Source organism: Cygnus atratus, chromosome 2 (assembly GCF_013377495.2).
Source record: "Cygnus atratus isolate AKBS03 ecotype Queensland, Australia chromosome 2, CAtr_DNAZoo_HiC_assembly, whole genome shotgun sequence".
Lineage (NCBI taxonomy): Eukaryota > Metazoa > Chordata > Aves > Anseriformes > Anatidae > Cygnus > Cygnus atratus.
The window spans coordinates 40,696,078-40,721,278 of NC_066363.1; the positions used below are offsets into that span (position 1 = coordinate 40,696,078).

At 40.4% G+C, this 25,201-nt stretch overlaps 1 protein-coding gene across 8 annotated transcripts in view; it reads right to left on the bottom strand.

Annotated features, from left to right (window-relative positions):
* THRB (thyroid hormone receptor beta) overlaps positions 1-25,201 on the bottom strand; it is a 165,192-nt gene that overhangs the window by 56,066 nt on the left and 83,925 nt on the right. Inside the window, exon 1 of one of the 8 annotated variants that reach the window (XM_035556359.2) lies at positions 18,890-19,276. The exons of 6 other annotated variants lie outside the window; for them this stretch is intronic. The gene's annotated coding sequence lies outside the window, so the exon portion shown is untranslated. Of the gene's footprint in view, positions 1-17,958; positions 18,104-18,889; positions 19,277-25,201 lie in introns of those variants that run through there. One more of the 8 variants, XM_035556360.2, reaches the window with a different exon arrangement.

A 25,201-nucleotide genomic window follows, 5' to 3' on the forward strand; every position in this document is an offset into this window, starting at 1 on the left:
AAATCTCTACAACTGATTAACTGAAGATAAGCCCAAAGATACTAAATTTCAAAGACTTCTATTGAAACTGGTGATTTTCCACCCTCAACGCGATATGAATTAGGAAAGATGTTTTCTAAATGTCAGGAGGGGAGGTACCTGTATGAATCTTGTTAACAAAAACAAAATTTGTCAATGCATCATATACATGAAGTGCCTAAAACAAACGAACAACAATCAAAAAAAAAATCAAAAGATCAGTGAAGCAGAAATGAGTATATTCCAAACTAGAAATGTCACTCTCCTGGATGGGGATAAGCATTACCCTAAAGATTGGTACTGGCATTTGTCTGAGCTATTTTCAGGGGCTCAGATATGAACAGCAGAATTAATGTAGCTTTAGATTTTCTGCTTTTCTTAACCAGAGCTTTAGAGGTTCCCCACTTGGTTTCAAAAAGAAATTCTGAATAATGAAAAATCATTGCCTATATTGCAGTCCTTGAGCTACAGTCTGCAAATATACAGAAGTTTTCAGAAACCCTTGGAAAAGAAAACAAGAGATGCGGTTACAGCTATGGATTTAGGCTCATCAGTTTTGCATGTTGGGTGACTTGATGAGTTTCCAAACCTGAATCTATTCGTCCTAAAAACTGATAGCCAAATTGCAAAACCATTGAATTCTGAAATGTTCAACACAGATTCCAGACCTGAAATGCATAGCTTAAATTCAATTATAATAGGGGAAAAAAATATAAAGAAGCTTATTTTCAACAAAATTAAGGTCACAGATGAGAACAAGAAGTTAGATGTTTTCTGAAATACATATCTCTAATCAATTGTAGGGGGATAAAGATGAGCTAAAAATCTGCTCAGATTGTTTCTCAATTTCTCAAGTCAAATGGGTGGTCCTGGAGTGTTCAACTGCCACTGAAGAAGCAGCTCAAAAGAAAATGGCATTAGATGGAAGATGGAAGAATGTTATGCACCTTTCTGGATGTGTATGTTCAGGCCTTCTGTCAAGCAGTAGGGCAGGTAGTATCCCTGAAGGCGGCACAAGGGCAAACAAGAGAAACAAAAAAGCATCGATTACAGAAGAGGAAGGACAGACAAGTACAGTTAAATGATTACGGGACTGGACTGACATATATCAGTTCAGAGTTAACTATGGCTTGGCCAAGCGACAGGAAAGCGAGCACATGATGACCACATTCAAAAGACAACATGGGATGACGGAAGAATGCGACTTATGGGAAATTCAGTTAAATTATGCTAATGGTTACTGGTGGACATGTAATTAGGTTAGAGGGCAGCTATATTTAAAAAGTATTCCTGCCTGGTTTTAATTGATATTTTGAAATGGAGAAGCCCATATTGCTATTTCTGAGGTTTACCCAAAAGCTTATTTTTCAAAAGAGAAATTCAATGACTTCAGTAACAATTAGGCTCAAGTTGGAGAAACCTTTCTGCAAACATTCCCTCTGAAATTTCAAAATACAAAACACATGTTTTATACATACATAAATATATTTTATAATTATTATAGATAAATAAAGAGTTTCAAGTTACCTGGCAATAAGCTGGTGGTCATAAAATATGAATGTATTAAAACTATCTAAATGCCCCATTTGCTTATGGTTTTGGGCAGATGGGAGTCATGGAGAGAAAGAATGATACTTGCGAAAATGTAGTAAAAGCTCTTATTTTGCTGATTTTAACAGAAAATTGCTTTCACCCTCTCTAGCAGGGTGCAGCATTGCATGAAGTTAACTGGATTTCAACTGAGGATTTTCACAGGTCAGAAGTTACCCTGTTCAAAGTCCTATCCCTTTTTAGCCTCACTTTTTGAGAACAAACACATTATGGCATATTTCCAACTAAATAATTCAGTCGTTTAATTCAGGCAGAGTTTTCCTAAGAGGTATGCTCTAATCTCAACCACTCTTCAAACTGTTTTTACTGACCTTATTGGGGCCCAGTGCACATAGCAGAGAGGGCTACTACTACTACTACATCTCTGAAGAGGCATATATCCTAGCACAAAGTAGACGTGTTATGGATACAAGCCCACTTTTGGGTGCAGACTGGAAACACACCATGCAGCCTCAGTGTTAACAATGGCCTTTCAGTATGTCTGATAAAACAGTGACTTTTTTAAGCCTATCTTCATGTTTGCTGCCTCATTTGCAGCTAACAATAGCAGAATCAGACCCAGAAATCAAAAGAAAAAGTTTAATCGCTGATGATTTCACTATCTCTCCCAAGCAAAGAACAAAAGTCCACAACCTTTTAACCTTTTTCATCCTATTTGCTAATTACTTATTTTATAATTAACCCATTATGCATCTGTCACTGTATTTTAAATTAAATCCCTTTAATTGCTAGTAAGTAGGATCTATTTAGTTCCTGGTATGGTTGCATGGGGTCATGAATGTGGAGCTGCTGAAACAGTTACAGGTGGCTCTCTGCAAAACTGCTGAAGTTGCTTAAGATAACGATGAGTTAAGCTGCTTTCCTTAGGTGATTTAACATCTAATGGCACATTTCCAATGGAGAAAAGTTTACTGCAAATATCAGAGGGCATTTTTTACTCCTTGTATACATACATCGCATTGGGCGCTATTTTGTTTCTTGAGGGATACAAAGGAAAACTAAGGAAAACACAATTCATTATAACTTTTTCAGTATTTAGATCCTTACATAAGAGGAGAGGCACTAAAGAGTGCATGGTGTATGTTCTAGAGAACGGCGATATGAATTGGCAAGGTTGGACTTCCCTTTGATATTACGTAAAATTAAGAATCTAGTACTGATGCCTTGGAAGTGAGAATGTGTTCCCGGCAAGAACAAGTCCACACCTCTGCTAAGTTAACTAAACGTAACTATGGGTTACCTCCACGGGCAGCACAACCGGGGGTCTCACCTTGTCATGAAACAGGAAGGCAAAGTGGTGACTTTAAAATTCGTAATGAGGAGCCTTTGGCTAGCCTTCAAGAACATCATAGCCTGTCAGCAAGAAGCGATCAAAAGCTCAAAAAATAGTTAAACTTGTTGTACAGAGCTGAATGATGACATCAGAAAGCTTACATTTGATTAGGAGAGGGGAATAGGGGCAAAGATGCAGCCATGGAATTAAATTATGACTCAGATGTTCCTGATAGCTGTATTCTGAATATGCTTAGCATTATATGACCCATCTTGAAATGATGGGGATCTGAGCAGGCCTGCTAGAAGCTCAGACTGATAGAGAAAACCGAATTACCGGAAGATAATGACTTAGGAAGCGGACAGCTCTGAGGGCGGCCTGTGCGTCAGTGTGCTGAGACAGACTCACACTGGACACAACCCCAAAACAGGCCCAAGCTTCCAGGAGAGTGGCAGGGAAAGAATGAGGAGGGAGAAATGCAGTTGTAAAGCCTTACTCTTCACCCCTTACTATGCTTGACGTTTGAGGTGGACAGTTGCCAGTCATTGGCTTGGTACCCTCAAATCTTTCCAGCTTCACTATTGCCTGCATTCATCCCCTATCAGAGGTAACGTATTGGGATCTCAGGCATGTATTTGTCAAAGCAGTAATGTACGAGCAGACACACTTTCCAGAGAACACACCAAAAATTACATGAGGGAAATCTTATCCACCCCCTTCATTATGCTTATTAAACTCTCAGTGCTACACTGCCCCAGTGCTTTTGATGGCTACATGACTGAGGTTTCACCAGGGTGTCAGTCAGAGTTCCTCTGCTTTCCTGAGTTAGCAGGGTGGACTATGCTTTTCTTTTAAACCACAGTTCCCTTCTCTCCCCTCCCTTCATGCCTTTTTCTCCTTCCTTCTGTGTTGCCCTCTCTCTCCTTCTGTTCCAGTTTTTTGCTGTGTTTGTATGGATGTGTAGCAGGAAAGCTGCACGGTGCATCTCCAAAGGAAATCAGACCTTTCTGCCCCGTCCCAATACCAAACGCCAAAGCCACAGCCCTGATTACTCAATGTTTGTCTACTGCTCGTGTGTACCTGTCACTGGAAGAATAAATCCTCGACGAACATAGCTGCTACAAAGGGTGATCACCGTTCAGAGAGAGCTCTCTTTTAAAATGCCAAACCCAAATGACTTTCAGAGGTCAGCAGGAAGACACTGAATCTGACCCAGAATGAAGGCCCCGAAGCAAGGAGCAATAAAATGGGGTGTGCACCCAGCAGCACAGCATATTGGACACATTAAAATATTTTAGAGTTTTCTGTTCTAAAGCTTTATGTAAATGTATTGCACAAGACATGATGGAAATTGGTACTTTTTCAGTGGATTTCATTCCTGCATTTAGTGTCATCTCTATTTAACTAACACGCCGTTTGATTTTAGCCAGGCATTCAGGGACAGCTTTTAGGCCTCATGTCTCAGAAGGAGATGCAGAACGGGATGTCATCTCTGCACTGCTGATAGCAGGCTTCCCCTGATTTATCTCAGCAGCATCATGTGGATATTGAAAAGGACAGTGGAAATTCTTGATCCCACAAGTGATACACCTGATGAGAATTACGTGGAATATCTGGAACCATGCTAAAAAAGCATCAGGGACATCCTTTTCCTTTTGCTTTCTGCACTGTCTTGAGCAATAAAATATTAAAAAATGACACACCAATCTAAATTAAGGATGTAGGCAGCCTCCCGTCCAGTGATGGGAAGGAGCTAATCTATCAGAACAATTTTAGAATTAATCCGTTTCATACGTATTAATATATGGATCTAATCTACATTCAATGCTATCCAAATTACCTTGTGCTGAAAGAACAAGTTCTGTATAATGAAGAGAAACAAATGAAGCTCAGAGAAAAATAATTAAAGCTGGGAATTGGAATTGGAGTCAGCACTGCTTTGTGTTCCGTGTTGAAAATTTATTCTTACAGTAACCCAGCTTCCTCATCCAAAGGTGGAGATGATAATACTCACCTAAGTTCCAAGAGTACGCCACTAAGATCTACAGATAAGCCATCAGGATTGCTATTATTAATATTGTGTATACTTGGCATGCTATTCGCCGCCTCCCCCCCCTTTTTTTTTAAAAAACTTCAAAGCAGTTTCACAGATTTCTGGTCTACTTTGTTTTGGGGATTGTTTTTAAGAATAACTTTTCTGAAGTCTATAATTTATTTACTACATTTGGGCATATCTTTTGCCACTGACTTTAATTCTATTTTACAGCTTATTAGTTTTATGAGATTTTGTTCTCTTTATGATGTGGAAACACGGTAGCACAGTGATTGAATGAACACCAGTTTTACTAACCAGCCAGATTTAGCAGGCTATTTCTTGTTGTATCCTATAAACACAATGAGCAGCCAATCTGATATTTAATGATGCAAACCATAAGCAGAGGTAGTATTTTGTGCCAAGATACAGTATGTGGCAATTACAAAAGCTCATAGTGAAATTTCTGTGGAGAAGAAACAAAAAAAAAAAGGAGCACGTAGTTTCTGAGCTGTTCTTTTGTGGGAATCAAAGTCAGGTATCTTTAGAATGAGAAGCAGATAAATAGATTAATTAGAAAGCCCCCAAAGGTATTAACAGAATGAGAGAAAACTTCCTGTCCCTTTAATCTGTGGAAAGTATCTACAGCCAACTGTGCTTTTTATGGGAAAATTTTATAAGAACAGGATTCATAGATTTATTTTCCTGTTCTGCCATCAGCTAGCTGTCATTCAGACTTTGGACTGAATGATAAAGCAGTTCAATTTTAAAGGTAAACAAAAAAGGTATTAGCTTTTAAGATTTTTTTTGTATCTTTATTAAGATTCTTCAGTAACTTCATCGAGTTCTTTATAATAACTTAGAATTAGGATTTTCTTTGATTATACCCTCCTCCATTTCACAAACCTTCCTAGTATCTCTTAGAAGCTTTTTTTTCCCCTTTCTTCTTTCTCTCCCCTCTCCTTGAAAACATCTTTGTACATCTGTACTAAGTGAGATTTTTACACCATTAGGATTTTCTGAACAGGCACAAGAACTACAGCTTTATTGTCCATGGAACATACTGCAGTGCTGTCCTTGCTCACATACAGACAATAAAAAGAAACGAGTCTTAAAAATTCGGAATGAAAAAGCAGAGTTCCCAGTAATGACCCGACATACGGTTCTTGAGTGCTTGAAGTTGACAGCACTGGATCATTGAAAATATTTTAGTAATACAGAAATAGATCCTCTCCCGAACAAACTGACATCACTATAATCCATCAATTTGCAGGAATTCACAACCACACAGGGCCTTATTTCTCAGCTATTGTGGTCAACAGCTATAGCCAAAATACATGTCTCTCTTCCAGTCCTCTTTTTTCACTCATATATCCATTGACTACATTTTAGGTCTATTTCTTCATTTCAGTTTTATTCATCCTTGCGCTTGTTGTAGTTATGGGCTACAACTCATGAAAACCCTACAGAGTTGTAGAAAGAAATACTCTGTTCAATTCTCCAGGACAGATTTAAGCTGTCACTGTCAGCACCAGGATATCTGTCACTATTAGTCATCCTGCCAGCATTAAGATAATAAGAGAAAAGATAAGGGTCTGTTCTACAGCCCACAGAAGCAGAGGGAGTCTTTCTATTGACGTCAGCTATTTTGTACCACGTTCCTCTAGCATGGATTAGGACACAAAGAGTAGCTCCTCGTGCCAAATTCCATACTTACTTCTTCATGTGCACTCAGTTTTATTGAGCAGACTCAATAAAGTCTACTGGGACTGCCATTCCTGCAACCTTTATACAACTTTTACCTTACTTTATGCAGTCTATCTGGGCGAGTAGCCAGGCCTTCATATTTTACAAAGGAAAGCCTTTTCCTCTGCCAGTTTGAGTTTATTCCTTTGCCTTGATCTTACTTGCTGTACTTCTTTCACCAGGTTCATAGAGGTTGGTCCTTTGTTGGATAATGTACCCTTTGGAAGCAACAAAACTAGCAGCGACATGGCTTTTTCAAAGCCAGGCCCAAAATATTTGTCCACAGGACTACCTCATTTAGGGACATTACCTCTAGGGACAAAGCTGCCTGCCTGCCGAGTGCCATGGCCCAGCTCCTTTTTGACACTTTGCCAAATTGGCTCATGCCTCTGGTTTTCAAACAAGCTGCTGCCCTCAGCCACGGATCACGTGGCAGCCAACGATGCTCCAGCCACCGCTCTCCCAGTCCCATCGCCATACGTAAAGTTTCTTTTCTTTCTGATGCTGGAAACAGATCTGGATCCCAACCCACCCCTACCTCCAACATACACCCCGGGGAAGATGCTGGGCGGGCTAAGCAATGCTGCCCCTGCCCCTAGTGAAGACACCAGCCGGCTGAGCAGGCTGGAGAAACCACGGAAGAGGCACCAGGCACTGGCAGACACGACAGCCACCAGTGTGGGAAGCTAACAGAAGGTACGGAGAGCTGGATTTCACCAACAGGTAAAGGGGAGCTATGCAACAAGTGGCCAAGTGTCACAGATAAGGGAAAGGGAGAGTAGGGGACCCATTGGGTAGCACAACCTTGCAAGGCCAGCAGGACCTATAACATCATATAAGGCCGTGATTACCTAGGTAATGGTGTCTGAAATACAAATTAGGTATGCTGCCGTGGTGGTGCCCATGCCAATGCTGACAGCATCAGCCTCTTCCCGACCTCACCAGCTGAAGGAAACCCTCTCCCACCACCCGTGTCATCTCCCTAAATGGCTGCATCTAAACTGACAGAGCCAGTGGCACTTTTACGTTGGCATAGCTTCATACATATTAGGGAGGTTGCCAGGATAATTTCACCAGCTAGAAGGGGATGATTATTTTTCTATGCCTCTACACAACATATGTATGCTGGCAAAATCGTCAGAAGTCACTTCACTGCTCGCCTAGTCACAAAGGAGTTAGCGCCTTCAAATTAAATAAGCAGTAGAATGGGTAATGAAATTGAGTTGCACATATTTCTTCACAAAAAAAAATGCTACATGAAATTATTGCATTCTTATATTGTAGCATTATATTTTTGTGGCAATAGGGAGTTGGTGAAAAAAAGCCTTTTCCTTTCAGATTCTGTTTTTCCACTAGCACTTTTTAAAAATAACCTTTAGATCACTTTCCAGTTAGTTTCATGCAGATACAATTTTCCTTGCAAGTACTACTGTCTTTACATACTGCACAAATTAAAGGAGTACATAACATATTATCCTCAGAGATACACAAAACCAAAGCTCCCCAGCTCAGAACATAGACCACTGATGCCGATCAGTGAAATAACCCAGGCTTATATTTACAGCAGACAGATGTGCTGCTTGATTGCCAGCTAGACTTCTGAATTTTTCCTTCAAAGATGAAGTGAGATAACTGAGAGGAAAAAGAATTTGTCTACAAGTGTCAGTATCCTCCAAAATAAAAGGGGCGTCCTACAAGAAGAAAAATGGGCTTTTTCAGTAAGGAGAAGCCTTAATAAAATCCAGAGACCAGCTTGCCGAAAGAAATCTGACTGGCTCCACACCAATTCATCTACAGTGGATGTAAACCCAGAAACTTCACTGAATAGATTGTCTCTTACTCACTGCAGAGTGTTTATGAAAAACAACTCCCTTTCCTCAGACACCGTAACTGAATAGCACCTCCTGCATTTATCTCACATTTGCATTTACAACAGAGCAAAGCAGTACTGAATGCTACAGATGCACAAAGCAGTGGAGCATTGGAGAATCCAGCCACTCCTAAGAGGAATCTTGGATACTGGATATTCACAATTGCCAGCATTTTTTTTTTTTTGGTTAGCAGCCTACTAGAATATTTAACAATACAATAGATTCTTTTTTAAACACACACTCATGATGAGGGATATTTTATACATAGTCCACTTTTCAATAGAAGTAAGATTTTAAATGGCTACAGAAAAAGCTCCATTTGCTGGTATTTGTGTATTATTGAAATAGACAATAGTTTCGAAGTTGGTTGTTGGAAGAACAAACTACATGCAGTGTCAAAAATCACATTTACAAGCTAAATAAAGTAAAACAACCTGCACACATTTTTTATTTTTTTATTGTTGCACTGGGGAGAAAAGTTTTGACATGCAGGTCTAACAACTTTTGTTTCTCATTAGAAACTACTGAATTCCCAAGAGATTTTTAAATGAAAGAAATCAGATGGGAAAAAAAAGTTGCACTGATTTCATTTCAAAAAAAAAACCCAACATGTTGAATATATGGGTGACTGCCCATCAAAAGATGAGATTTGCAACTGAAACACTCCAACTCTGCAAAAAGTAAAAACTGACAAGCAGTCTGATCCTGAATCACAGCCTGATCCTGTTCCCATTTAACTCGAGAGAACTTCTACCCACTGTTTATATTCTTTCACGGAAAAGCAGCGAGAGCTTAAGACAGCAGGCAAGGTAGGCAGCAGCCTGGAGCAGAAATCTGCCTACACTACCCAGGAGAAGATGGAGTGCGGTGCTCATTTGCAATTCCATAACCCTTACTAGCACACCGTCTCACAACTCAAATGCACTCAAAGGCCTTCATTTGAAATTTTACAAGGATACGAGCACATATCAATGACAAGTCTCAGCTGCTCTGGAATTGGATAGCTGCTTTCCGCAATACACTTAAAAATTTTTTTAATACCATGTACTTCACCCCCGAAGAAATCAATGCTTTTACATATTCACCAAATAATCCCTCACTCGGTGCTAGGGATTATTTGTTTCTCTGTGTTCTTTCACAGGTTATGGATATTTTGTTTTGTTCTGTTTTTTAAATCCATGTAAAACAACTCTAGGTTGATATCTGTACCATGCCGCACAGACTTCTCCCAGAAGAGACTGACATTTTTCTAGCTGCAGGTTTAGGGAATATTTAAATATTTTATATAAAAAGAACAGTTTCAGCTGGGATCCAGAGAGACCCTGCCACGGACAACACTACCTGCCTACCAAGGAGGCGCAAAGCCGGAGTTCCCATCAGAAAGAAGACGAGGGACTGGAATAGGAAAGGCTCAATGCTGTCCCCCCGACCCAATGTACACAGGGAATATACGCCTGGGTTTGGGAGATGGGCACCGATCTGATTTGGCTGGCTCCAGAATCAAGGTTGTGGATGTGAATCCTGACATGCAGAGACGGTGCAATGTCCAGCCCAAATTCACTAGCTGTAGGGTTCAACTTAGCTCCACTTCTTTCCAGTGTATTTCTCACTATGGGCAGTTGGACTGGGTCCACGTGTAAGTGCCATAACTAACCTTCAGACTCTGAGAAAGAGGCATCACAAAGCAAAGCGTTCAAGTATTTGCCTACAAAGGACTCCTGCACTGTACTCAGCATTTTGAGCTCCAAAGTCACTGGTTTCTCCATGAAAGAAATAAAGCCTATTTCAGTTTGTTAGTCCTCTTTCATTCCTCCTTCATACAAACTCCTAAAATTTTATCTTTCTGGTCTTCCGTAAGAGTCAGGAAATATAAAGAAAGCAGTGGGTGTTTTAAAGCACTTTAGTTGCCAAAGTATGACTTGAGTAGTTATAATATGTGATTCAGCTCAAATGAGACTCTCTCTGTCCTCAGCATTTAAAGATTATACTCCCTTACAGCTGTTTGTATTGCCAAATCCCAAACTTCAAATGAAGATCTGGCATTAGCACATTCTTAATCAGAAACCATAGCAAATGTCATCAGCTTTCCAAAGAATGGCACATAGAAAACAAATGCCACCAATAAGGAGGAAGATTTAAGAGGAATCCGCTGATCAGAAAACATCAGAATTAGCACTAATTCACGGTTTTTACACAATAATATTTTTTGGTTAAGAGAAATAACAGGATGACTTAAAGATGTCACAAAAGTACTGCCAGGGACCTTAACTAAGAAAAAAAAAGTATCCTTGGATGTTGCCAAGAGAACTGGGAACACTTCTACAGGGAAGCATATTCTGGTCTGCTTTCCCAAACGGGAATACTTTCCCAAGACAAGGTCAGTTGCAGACTCCCCCTGTAGGGTTTCAGTCTTCTAGCAATGGTGAGTCCATCATCACTTGCATGAATTCCAATTTGCAAATATAAGCCTTAGATTTTTACATATATCTATAGCTGCTTGCAAAGGATTTTAATTTCAGTATAACGCCACACTACTGAGAATATGCTAACACTCTCAGTCCTTCTCTATATTGCCATTGCAAGTCAGCCTGCTGTTAAGGAAAACCGGTTTCATTAATCTTGCCAATTCTCTGCACTGTGTCATGTGCTGCTCGTTAGGAACCATGGGCAACCAGACTGTCTCAGCTGATCAGCTGTAAGAGTTACAGGAGCCTTCCCAACCCTCTGGTAGCCAAGACATAAAGTCTGCCACTATCACAATTCTCTTTAGGGAAGAAAAGCAGCGAGTGCTAATTAAGTAAGGTGCCACAGTAGGCTGTACAGCAAATGCCATTCAGAATGAACATTCAAGTGTGAAGGACAGAAAGCTTGCATTCTCTCTCCAAGAAACATAGCAGAAAGTTAAACACTGAATAGTCTCTCTGAAATTGTACAATTTGCATGTATTTTCCCCCACTAGTGTACGGCAATGAAAAACCCTTAGACTTTGCTTTAAGAACTTAATCACGGCTTTCAGTGGAGTCTGGCTGTTTCAACAAGGCTGAAGTTCACCCTCTCAGTGCAGACACCAGATCCAACCCAGCAGCAGATTGACATTGTCTGCCCATCTGACACGACAGCAGGATGGGTACCACCATAGATTTGAGATTCATGATCAGGATTTGTAAGAAGTGGTTTTGGGGCAGGGTGAAGTAGTGAAGAGCAGAAAAGTTTAAAAAAGTTTTCATCTTACAACGTTTTATATAAATACTGATATACTACAGGTTACCTCTCGGGACTACTGTAAATGTCTTGCATGAGACAAGGTGTACACCTCACCATGTGGGACTAAAAGAGATTTGCTACTTGGTGCATGTCTCTCGTAAATACAGTGCCATTTATGCTAGCTTCAAACACTACATCTACTGTAAAACAACCTTTTCTATTGCTCATCTCTTTCTTCAGTTAGAGCCTCTTTCCCCGGTGTAGAGCTCTCCTATTGCAAATTCATTTCCCAGTGGGTGTCCTGCCACATTCACAAACAGCGCTGGCTTTCCCTCTCCTTCACAGCTAACCTTTAGGCATTCCTATAGAACTAGTAGCATGGCCTTCCCAATCATCCTTTTGCAAAACTAAGCAGCTGTGCTTTACTAATTTGTTGCTCAGAACTCAAGCTTCCTAAGCCTTTAATATTTCTTGTTACTCTCATCTAGACTCTCCTGTTGCTCACCAGGTACTCCAGCTGGGACCTCAGCGGGACAACATCGTGATGTGTAAGTCTTTCAGTCATTACTTAATGCAATCTACACATTAACTATTCTGGATGCTTTCCTTTGGAGTAAGTCTGCTTCCTTCAGTTCAAATTAGACTATGCTGAGATCACCCTGAAAGAAGAATAAAAGTGCCCAGTTACGTAGTACATCTGGAATAGCTACTCTGCCTCACGTTTTTATCTCATATTTTTCCAAATTAATTTCTGGTTGTACTCCTTGAACTTATGCACTCCCCCATTTTAGACCTGATGTCTAGACCTATACTGCGTATGATGGTTAAACTTTCAAACAGTTTAGCATTTAGTGACAGAGAATGTCAGTCAGTATTTCAGAAAAATAAGACCTAGCTTTGGACCATTTTTTCAACTACTTGGAAGACAAATGTCCCATTTTTATTATTGTAACGGATTAGATGTCATTATTTTTCACATAAGAATATATCTAAGTGAAGTCCTAAATGTTACTTTATGGGAATAATCAAGACATCACAGGACCAGTTTTCATTCACAGCATTTTAAAGGTCAGTGTGCAAATGCAATATGCTAAAAATGGATCTGCTCCGAGTAATGCCCAATCAAGTTAATGAAACTAGATACTGAAGACAAAGTTTATCTTTTTGTTTTACCTCTGATATTTCAATTTTTTTTTCCTACAGACTAAGGCTTTATTCAAAATGTCAGAGAAAAATGAGAAATTAAGTAATGCAGAAATAACATTTTCTTTCATTACGCACAATCTATTTATACAGTTGCAGTCTTTGCACCACTTTTGCCATGAAAAACATTACATTGATTATCACAGTTCATTCTGCTTTTCTTCAACTACAGTCTTATTCTATTTCAATTTGAGCATATGCAATTTGTAAAATTACTTACTGCTTCTATATATATTAAATGAACATTAAAACAACATTATCATAACCTATCCTCTTTTGTATCAGGCATACAATAATCTTTTAAGCTATTTAAATGCAACTACAGGATTCTGAAGAGCAGTTTGGTCAGTATAATATGTAGCCTTTTGTGGGTAACACAAAGAATTTTTCAATTTTGTTGTTAGAAATAGGGTACTTTAAACATCATATAAAACATAAAATCATAAATGAAACGATCCAAAGGCCTGATGACTTCATAAACTCATGATTAGAGTATTTTTCTTCCATTAAACACTTAAAATCTTCAGCTGGATGGGGAGGGAAAAGGGGAAATCATTAAGTGCAGTATGCATACCGCACTTACCATGCAAGTTCGAAACTAGAACAACTGAGACATATACAGAATATGTAACAGCTGTTGTACCTGCAAGTATCTTTGGCATAGTAGTTAGTTTTACATGTCCGTGCTTAATACCTACAGTCATAAGTTCTGCTGGGTTATGCTGCTCAGTTAAAGGAATAAATACACAATTTGATCGGTATAATGCTTGTGTGCACATACATCTGAATCCACCCATTCAAGAAGTCCTTTGAGACTACCATATCCTGGCATAAAACATAATGGAAGACACGCACGCTACAGCAAAGTATGTATAACTTTCCCCGGCCAAACTATCCATATTTACCAAGCAGGGTTTCTGTTCTGCATAAAGCTATTCACATTTGTAATTCTTTCCAGCATGAGATTTCATACAGATAGGGCTTCATTGGTTTTATTTTTCAGATACATTTTATCATATTTTTCCCTTGTTAATTACCAACAACATTAACTGCTAGATACTCCCATCAAAACATAACATACTGATAAGCATTAATATTGGAAAAATAGTAAATAATAAAATTCAGAGTCTACGTTCACCCATCCTTTAGTATTACAGGGGTTCTAGATCATGCCAGAGAATGATTAACCTATTGATGGAAAATACCATGTTCTGTGAAGCCCCTTTCCCAAAGGGCATTCCACTTAGAGCTATTATGTGCTCTAACATTACAGACACAAAAATCCCATAGGTCAGAAGACAATGATCCCATGCCTTGAATTCAGTCATGTATAGAGTGAAACATGGAGAGCATGGCATTTTCCTCTATTTCCTTCCCAAAAATTCCCAATGCTTGTTTTTGACTTTTGATGGACACTCAGTACTTACCATCTATTAAATACTATCACCTTCTGCCTGATTGCTAGCTAGTCCACCATGACCATAACTTCTCCATGTAAAAATCTTAATATTTACTCTCAATGAATTACCTCTGCTGTTTTATTGCTCAGTCACCCTGTGAGATCCCTCTGCAACTCTTCTCATTTGACTCTAGCACTGTCAGCAGGCGTTATTAGTTCAATTTAGCCCCCCTTTTCCATATATCAAACCACCCAGACTCTTGGACAGATGCCTACAGGACTCCATTGGTGACTTCCCTCCATTGTAAAACTTGACCATTTACTCCCCTTTGCTTCCTAACTTTTAACCTGTTATTAATTCAGGGCAGGAGTTTCCCTTTCATCGCACGGCAGCTTTACTTCTTTATGAGCCTAAAAGAAGCCTACTGAAATGTTCTGGAGATCCAAGTAGATAACTGGATCACATTTTTTCCCCCAAATCACTTCTTCCCTTGGAGGACCAGAGCAGACTTGAAAATTTTGACTTCTCCCTGTTAAGCCATGCTGTTTCACCTGCATGATGAAAAACACAATCCCAGCTTGTAATTGACTCGCTATTCCCATTCATTCCACTTCACAGCACTGACCCATAGCTGTGGTTTGGTAACACTCATCATCCTAGTCAGCTCTTTATGCACATGTGACAGAGTTTTCTGGCTGCCAGAGAAGAAATGGTTATGAATTATGATTTTTTGTATTTATTTTTTAAAGATTATTTCCCACATACATTTTTTTCTTTACTTCTTTCTCCAATGCAATAAAAACAAATGGGGGAAGGGGAGAGAGGAGAAAGCCCTCGATGTGGTGAAGGAAGCTTTCTTGGAGTTCATTGCAAAGGAAGTCAACGAACCTAACACCGTAAGAGTAGCCCAAAATGAAGGCTTCCAAGCTCACGGATGACTTCAAACCTTCATACGGCAGAGAAGGAAAATGCAATGCCTTAAGGAAAGGAGGCTTATCAGAGTGGCTGTGAGCCACCCCACCATCACCTTCCCTCCCCCTGCCCTGTCCCTGCTGCCTGTTGGACAGCTTCAACCCAGATGGACATGGACACCAAAGTCTGAAAACCTGACAGCTGTAGACCCCAGGCTATCTAGGCACAGCTGAGGGCTTCGGGGCCCTTGGCTCTTGGGGAGCACACCCTACCCACAAGCTTCAGCAACCACTATGGAGCCGTTTGCCCAGAACATAGGGGGCATCAGGGAACTGCCCCCCTGGGTCTAACACTGGCTTATCTCACCCAAGAGGTTTTGAATTGAATTTTTCAATCAGAATTGTAATATTTCCATTTAGAATTTCATCCTAGTGCTCCTACCTAGTTCTGTTACCAGAGATAAAAATAAAGGAATAAAGCAATATTGCCACGCTGCATTCGACACTGGAGCTGTAGGTATAGGCTGATGATTTAATATTGCGTTTTTACTGTAATGTCTAAAGAATTTTGGCTGGCTGGTAAAGAGGATAGCAGACAAAGGCCAAAGTACAGTTACTCACACCCTGTTTTATGGTTTGGTTTTTCTCATGTTATGACATGAGATGCAAGAAACACAGCACAAAGGTTTCTATCAGCTAGAACAGAGAAATGCATGATTCCTTACAGAAGGAAAATCCACAGTGATATTCCAACAAATATTACTGACTTTATCTTTTGAGATGGTTATGACTATTCAAATATATTCACATGATACGATATATGCCTACACGGAGAAAAACAGAAAAAGCTTGTCAGTCTAGACAATAATTGCACCGTACTGAAAATAGTTCAGTTGTAGCATACTATAAACAACTTGAATTTCCTTTTAAAAGTGACTATATTGTTACAGTTTTGTGTTCATTCAAAGAAATTATATACAAGTCAGCTAGTACTTACTACAAGGGTGATTTTTTTCCTACTGTTTTCCACAGTTTTAATTTTACAAAATAATTCCTATAGATCAATCTCGCTAAAAATACTTGAAAGCAAAGAAGTAAAAGCCAAAGCTACTCTTTCTGGAGGTGTTTTCCAAGCAAAATCCAGGTTCCAGTTCCCTGTATTCTAATGCTGGCAGTCTGTTATTTTTCCTCTAACTGTGTGACCAAGATCCCAAATCTGAAAAAAAATAGCAAGCTCTAAGAATATTCAGGTCTAGAAATGCATGCTACAAAAAACAAAACAAACAAACAAAAAAAAACAACACTACTTTTACTCTAAAATAGCCTTCTTTAATTTTACATGTGTTTTAACAGAAAGTGAAGGCAAGGTCAAAACAAATCCAAGCACAAAATTGGAAGGGGGAGGAAGGGGAGGGGGCTTTCACAGATTAAACTATTATACACTACAGAATTTTGCATAAACCCATAAATAGGTAAGACAGAAAACAAAAACACATGAAAGAGTTGAAAAATGAAACAACGTAGGTTTTAAGAGCCAAGATTAATCATCTCCATTTTCTTTGAAAAAGAGCATTCCAAAAAAGCATAACCAAAATGTGAGATGCCACAATAAAAAGATGTATTATGTACCAACAAATACTTAGTGTTTGAAGAGGCATCACAAAAACTGCATCAGTCTTGAAATAGGTATTTAATCCCACAGCAGACAATCCTTAGTTTAACTGGGTACAAAGAAAAGTGGCTAAGATGTCAGTTTGTCTATATTCAGCTTACAGAAATACGCATTTGCTTTATTTTTATTTATTTTTTGCTGCTGGTAACAAAACCAGAAGAAATGGGATTTTATGTTTAACACAGCATATCTTCGCTGTGTTAACCTGAAAGAACTTCTTATTCTAAATCTCAGCTCCACACACAATGATATTTGTGTGGCAAATATCGTGGATAAAAATGAACCTAGTTTAGTCTTTCTGCCAGGACATATCACAGGCAGAGAGTTAACTTTTCACTTTCCCAGTCACAAAATATCAAGTTTTGTTACATTCTTTGAAATGTTAATATTTGATTCCCTTTTAGCATCCTTTAAAACTCTCACCTAATTTGAGGGCAATAGGTTACGGTAACTTTTATTACTGCCCTGGACACTTTTTTTTTTGGTATGCTTTTATGTTGTGCCAAAATTGCCTAAGTGCATATGAATTAGGTGGTTTTTTTTTTTTTTTTTGGTTAAGAATATGTCTACATTTAAATGAATGATCTTGCCTTCTGCCTGAAGATTCCCCAAGCAGCATTTCTGACCATGTCAGCTTCTCGCTATTGTTCCTGTCCGTACCCACCGCATCTGTTCCACAGAAGTTACATCCCCCCCCCAGCCCCATAAATCACACCGTGTTTTACATGCAAGCCCCTGACGGAACTGAAAGCCTCTGACAGACTGTCCCCTGACAGTCAAGAAGGTGGCAGCGACATGACCCAGGCTGGGCACTGCGTCTGCCCTGCTCTGCCCGGCCGGCTCTTGCTCTGGCAGAGGGGAGCCCAACAGATCTCTGCCGCCTTCTGCCTTTCAAAAAGCTTCCTGAATGCCACATCTTGAAGAGCACAAAGAGGAAACGCACATTTAGGAACGGATCCATTGGCTGCAGCACAGCCTGCGGAGCAGCAAGAGAGAAAAAGCAGAGAGAGGACTCACCACGATACATCCGCACGTAGGGAGCATGGGTTTGGTAGCAACCCTCAACAGCCTGGAAGCTGATACTCTTTTTCTCTGGTCTTTTCCTTTCTCAGTCCCCCCTACTCCTAATTTCCCCATTTAAGGCAGAAAATAACAAGGCAGAAGACGCCAAGAGACTTTCATGACATAAACAATAAGGCCTTCCTGTGCCAACATTTCCTTTAAAAACACTTGCCAATAAAGCTCCTGGAGGCCAGTGAGAGAAAGAAATGCCGAAACAGCCGTGACATGAACTTGGCATATTTTCTGACTCACTCACTTCCCTTGAGACAATCCCGCCAAGAGAACGTTGAAGGATAATGGGAAAAGAAAATTTCTTCCACGGCACAGGGCTCCGGCTACCCGTGCTATACAAGAAAACTGCCAATTAACTTTATTTCTGTTTACCTACAGACACGCTCATGCAGCCACCTCCGCTGCATGTTTCCTGACTCACACACTTGTGTTTGCACATTCATCTTGCAATCCTGATGTCTGAAACAGGCGAGGAGGCTTTTTCTTTTTTTCCTTTAAATACTGAGAATCCCTCACTTGAAATAATCTCTGAAAAGCAGAGAGAATGATCAATAATGTATAGAGGGAAGTCAAACAGCTGGCTGTTTCAACTATTACATCCAATTTTCCTTTTCCCTTATCCCTGCTATTTCTACCTCTTTAGTGCTATTACAATTTTTAAGTGCCAGGCACTCTAGTCTACAAAATATGAAGGATATCTGTATCTGCAAGGTCCTATATCTGGAATGAAAGTTTTTCAAGATCACTTTGCTTTGTTAATGCATCTCATTTTGAGTAATAACATGCTTCAAAAATGCAGTGGCAGGTTAAGGATCAGAAATTGGAGTCCCTCTAGAAACCGGCATCCTGCAGGCACAGCCTCACGGTCACTCACTTGCTCCCAGGGTCAGGCTGTCCCTCGTCCGAAGTTTCTGTCTCTTTGGGGAGGGGATGTCTGATTACAGGTCTCAGCGCTGCGATGGGGAGACGCCTCCTCTTCCTCTCACACATATGCAGTTGTGGGGACCGCGTGAAGCTCCAGCCGACCCAGAGAACGGACCTCGCATCCCGTCACCGCTCACACTCACTCTCTGTGTCTGAAGGCAGCCGAGGCTGCCAAGTGCTCCGCACTCGGCTGAGGGTTGTTATTGTTGCTGGGGTTTCTTCGGTTTTGCATTCGACTTCTTAGATTAGCATCAGGGTATCGCATATCAAAATAACCACTAGTGAGGGTTTTCTGGCCTGCTCAGAAGTGAGGGTTCACCATACCTACAGCTGCATAATTTCACTGTAATGTAGTCTGAGATCATATCCCCCTTGTTTTTTACTCTCTAATAACTTGCTTGCTTGCTGCTCTAGCGCTTTGCCTTATATTGTGCTCAGCCAGCCTCCTGATGATCCTCTAAGAGCCTGTCTACCCTTGAAGACCCTCAGCAATTGCTTCCAAGCCACCTTTCCTCCCAGGCCACCAGAGCTGCTCTTCTCACGGCACTGCTCAATCTACCCCTGAAAATCTGCTGATACAGCAACAGCACCTAGTGGTCACAATTTACTTTTTTTTTTTTTTTTGGCATTGCCAGCTAGCATGGCTCTGCTTGCAAAATACTGGAGCATGCTCTAATGTGTATAATCAACGGTATGATTTATCTGCCGGCTCACCTTTACTCCTGCTAAGCACCTTGTCAACAGGCGCATGTAGTGCAGGCCTCTTTTTTCTTAACCAATTTTTCTGTCCGCTGGCTAAGCTAACACTGGTTTGTTTTCAGGCTTGTTTTCATCAAAACCTGAGAAAAGAGGTGTTTTTTGTAACGACACCACGGAGAATCGTCTGTGGTTGGTTGGCAAACTCCAAAATTCAGGGCTGGGACAGAAATATTCAGGAAAGCTGACTTGCTCAAGAAATGAAAGCCCTTCTGACAATCTTCCAGAGAACCCCTGAGGAAAAGGGAGGGAACCAGAGAGACTCAAGGAAAATGGATGGGAGCCCAGCGTGGAGATTCAAGCCAGAGCGGTTCCTGGCCAAGAAGGAAGGCTGGCAAGTAGACAAATACAGGCTTTCATAGGCAGCATTGTAAACAAGACATTAAAAATATTAATCCATTTAGATTTCAAGCACCAAGATGAGATTTACTTAAGAAGCAGAATTATGCTGGTAATGGCTCCTCAAACATTTCAGCTGAATGTCAAAACTTTTGCTCAACTGTATCAAGTGAAAACACAGGGAGCTGTTGACGCTACAATATTCAGACAGTCAACCCTACGGCAGAGCTGGAAAAACACAGAGGAAGGCAAAGGAACGCTTCAGCCTTGGGCAGAAACTCAAGCTCTTGCAAGGAAACTGCATTCACAAATCATTTTTACCTTCATTTCTGCACCAAAATAATAAACTGAAGGAGTGAGATAGTTTCTCAAAACCAAACTTCCTTGCAGAAATCTTTTCAAATAAAACACAGATTACCTCTAACAAAATCCTTTGTTTTCAAGTAGGAATGGTCACCTAGAACAGAATGTCTTTCCATGTGAAAGTTCAAAAATAAAAACGGGGGGGTGGGGGGGGGGGTGGGGGGGGGGGAGGGTAGAGAAAAAAGTAGTAGGTGTTCAAAGTCTATTTGAAGTTCCTTCTTTCCTATTGGAGCCATTATGTCTTCCCCTTTTCCAATAGAAAAGGCACATTTACTCTAAATGATTATTTTATTTTTTTTTAAGTCATTAGAAATGCCATCTTCACACAAAGTAAACAGGCATTTGGGAAAACTCTGAATCCATGCTGGCTACCAAAGCACAGAAAGCCTGAGACACAGAAGACATACGTGGTTTTGGTGAACACGGCAAGCGTTAAGTCGCCTCAAGCCCAACGTGGCCAGAAGACTCACAGGACATCTTCTATGTGCTGGTGAGCAGGGTTCACAAGCTGGTGTACTGAGGGGCAAGCACGTCAGGGGAGGTTACCTGGCACACAGGGTATGAAATAAGTGCCTTAAACCATGAGAAAAACATGGGCTGCAGTCACTGTACAGGATTTGGGAACAGGGAGTCAGGAACAGAAAGATTCCTTTTCCCAGATTAAAGGAAAGACCAGTATTTCTTGAATCAACCAGGCTGTCCCTTCTGTGAGTCCATTTACTGTGCCTCTGCTCAAAGAGGTCTTTTTCCCTCTCAGTAGCACCCATGATCATTGTAAAATGCCAGGCGCAGAGTGAGATTATCTCAGATCAAAGCACTAGAAGTAGCCTAAAGTAAAGGCTAAAGTTCTCCCTTATAAGAAGCATTAACTTAGTAACAAGGATAGAACAGCATCCTATCTCTTGCAACCAAGGACATATTATATACCCCTCCAAATTATACTTCTTATCAGGTTCCTCAAAAAAACAGAAAAATAGAAAAAAAAGAAAAGAAAAAAAAAGAAAAAAAGGAAAGAAAAAAAAAGTAAGCTTTTTTCCCTACTTATATCTTTAGCCACCCACAAACTTATCTCAAGCTTTCCACAGCATTTGAAATGGAAGATCTGAGAAAAGGAAAACCTCAAAACGGGGTTAAAGAAGGAATAACTTCATTCTTGTTAGAAATGGAAAAAAAAAAGATTAATGTTTAAAGAATCTGAAATTTTATAACATTTTAAAGATTTAAATGCAAATGCAAGTAGCAACACATGAATTATAGAAATTCTGTAGCACTGCTCATCTTATGAATCACACCATGAGATTTGCTTTCTGCACTCTCAATGTAACCAGAATGAAATACTGGCATCTGAGATATCTTGGAGTGATATACAAACAGCACATTTAATAAAATGCTAAGTAATTAAAATTAATGCTATCTCAGATACATCTGTTTCAAAATGTTCTAGTTGATGGTATTTTTATTAAAGCCCATTACATACCACAACCAGTGCAGCTTCACAGTCTGGGAAGTCTTTTTCATCATTCAAAAGGAAAAGCCATGAGCGAAACGCTCCTTAGCAAACAGGACCTCGCACACCAAAGCTGCAGTATTATCCTGGCTTCCTTACATATTAAGTATAGGACTATGTTCAAAGTAAACATGGGGTCATAATTAAATAATAATTATGACTAACATTTGTGTAACACCATTCATCCACACAGTTTAAAGCACAAGGTAAACCTATAAACAATGGGTCTAATCCTGCATGCTTTACTCATATAATACCACTCAGTCCGAATAGCCTATGTAGATCTTGTCTACACAGACTTAATTGTTCTCAATTACCTCCATGTCTTAACAGTCATTCCACCCTGTCTTGTTTCCATTTAGCTTAATTCGCTCACTGCTTACCACAGGTGGATGCCATCACACCGTTCTCACTGATTTAACATCACTTTTACTACATGGATCCTACACTGCTTTTCAAATCTCAGCACAGCCTCACACCTCCTACATGCTTCTAATAAGACAAATATTCTTTTGCAGATGGGGAAATTCACCTGTTCTTATCATGCTTAAAGGACTGATCATCATCCTGACCTGTATCTGTAAACTCAGGACGTACAATTTCTATTCTCATACCTACATCACACAAATAGCCTTCTTCATGCATCACAGTCCAAAATAAAACCACAGGAAATGGTTAAGAACAGGGGAAAATTCTACAGTTCCTAACAATATAATATATTTGGAAGCAGACACGCTAAATCCACTTTTATGCATCTGCGGTACAAACGATGTCTGTTACGGAGAACTGATGTTGCTAAACAAGTTAAAAATCGGAAAGAACTTGTAGACCTTCCTGACATTTTGGTGTCAGTCTGGTGTGACAGTCAAACAGCTGGAGAACAAGGCTGGAGACCTGGAATACCTCAGTCATATCTCATTTGGGCTCTGCTATGGACAGTTCTTTCTTTGCTTCAGCTGCAGTATCTGTAAACTAACCCATCATCCCTCCCTCTGATGGATCTTTTGGAATTCATAAAAATCTTTATGGCCCTTTGAAGACAAATACTGTTTACTAGTACTAGCTATTATTTAGCTTTTATCATGTTTCCCTGTCTGCCTTAAATTTCACAGAGAAAGCCACTGTCACATCTCACTTGCACCTTGATTTAGTATATTTTCCTTCCATTTTCATCTTTCTTTGCAAGAGATATGCTGAATTTTAGCTTTTATTTGTATTCCATGTAACTTTGGCATATGTCTGAAAAGACTGTATTTTTTTAGTATCAGACAAAAGCACTGCAAAATGTTATTCACTGCTGAATTGCCAACAAAGCTCACATTAGCACAACAGTGAAATAAAGTTATTTCTTCCCCTTAAAACCTCCTAACAGGTTTAGGTGATTCTGTGATTTGTTCATTCAGAAAAAATCGCAATAATTGCCTTACCTAGGAACAACTTAGTTGAACCTTAAACAAATCTAATGGCAAAACAGAAACCCTTACAGTATAAGAAACTTTGCAGAAGTCACTGCAACTACATGCGCACTGTGTAAGGACCTCTCATGAATCCATGAGAAGCTGTAAGGTTACTAGCTAAGCAGGACACAGCTCTCCTTGTTCACCAGTAACACCTCCAGCTCTGCACTCTTCATCCTGTATTGTGTCTGTGATATAAAAGACTGGAGTGAAAACAGGGACATTAGTGGTTTAATCCACGGTACATTAACAGCTGAGTTTTCATATGTGTTGCAAGGGACGCACTGTATCAAAGCGCATTGCCTCCGTTTGTGAGCTGGCTGGGGATGAAGAGGTTTGCTTGTCCCGTCCCTGGTACCCTCTGTCAGCACGGACCAGCAGTGGGCAGGGGAGTGCTCTTACCCTGTCCGGACAAAAAAGCAGCAGAAGTGCTACACCAGCTCCCGCCAGGATGCCCACAGCAGCACTCCTGCTCCACAGCACCTTCTCACTTACTGCCGTGCTGCCCAGGGCAGGATGGCAGCTGCAAACGCCGGGCAGTCTCTGTCCCTTGCCATGATCTCACCAGATGCAGAATTTTTTAGGCTCAACCTTTAGTCGAGGCAGAGAAACCAGTAGCAGCTCCATTCAAAACTGTGCTGGAGCCTCCTCTGCTCCCTGTCTGTGCCCTTGTTTTGGTGTCAGGCCAGCAAGAGCCCAAGCCCCTGCTGACAGGAGCACTTCTGGCACCCTGATGCATCGCAGGGCAGGCAGACAGCGCTCAGCCTGCCCAGGGATGGGTGTCACGCTGCTGAGCACTGCAGAGCTGCCTGGGGACAGAGACCCTCAGCACTACCTCTTAGCAAATCTACAGTCCTGGAGGATTTGCCCACAGTAAGACACAAGTGACGCCACGCTCGATGTAAGTCACCAACGCACCACTCGGCACTGGAACAACTCATGCAGGGCTTTCCTAGGGTCTTCCTGTGGCACTGAATTTCAGCCAGGAGGGCTGGGAAATCTGAAGTGAAAATGGACAGTATCTTAAATGAAAGCACACAAGGTAAACAGGCTTGGTCTTGAGTAAAAGGTAGTTATCGGATTTGACACAACAGCTGGCCAGTCCAAGACTATAATTCACTAGCAGTGGTAACTGGCACTTGCTTTGGAAGTTTCTGTGTTTAATACTAGAAACACAGAATCAAATCTGCTTGAGTACACAAGGTGAACTCACCAAAACAGCCAAAAGTTTTAGCTTACATTACTATGGTGTACATAAATTTCAACAGCTCAGGAGTGTTCCTGATAGGAAAAGCAGCAGTGTCAGAGCATAAGAGCTATTTCAGGCATCTTAGCTAAATGCCCCTGAGTCAGAGTTGGATACAAATGCATTTAGAGAGGATACCAAAAAATGTTCAGGAACAGAAAGCAAGTCAAAATTTTTTCCAAATCCAATTAGGACAAACAGAAGTACAAACCTCATTTTTTCTTTCATTTGAAATCAGTTACTTCTTACTGCTGTAACTGCATCTCACTATCGCTCCCATAATTTATTTATCATATGATTCACTTACACACATACCCTGATACTATCTGAGTTTATCATACCACTGATTTTAAAATTTCATATGCTACTATTCTGGGGCTCTTGCTTCCCTGAAGATGTAGTACTCCAAATCTCTGCTAGCAAAAAGGATTCTGAACATCCCCACGGTTCACATTTCTGACATGGAAGTAAATCTAGTGCACAGAAAAATGCAACTAATATCAAAGCATTTCTTCAGACCTGATCAAAATGCTGGTTGCATTTAACACTAAATAATAAACAGGCAGAAGTCACTCTTCTAAGAGACAGGACATA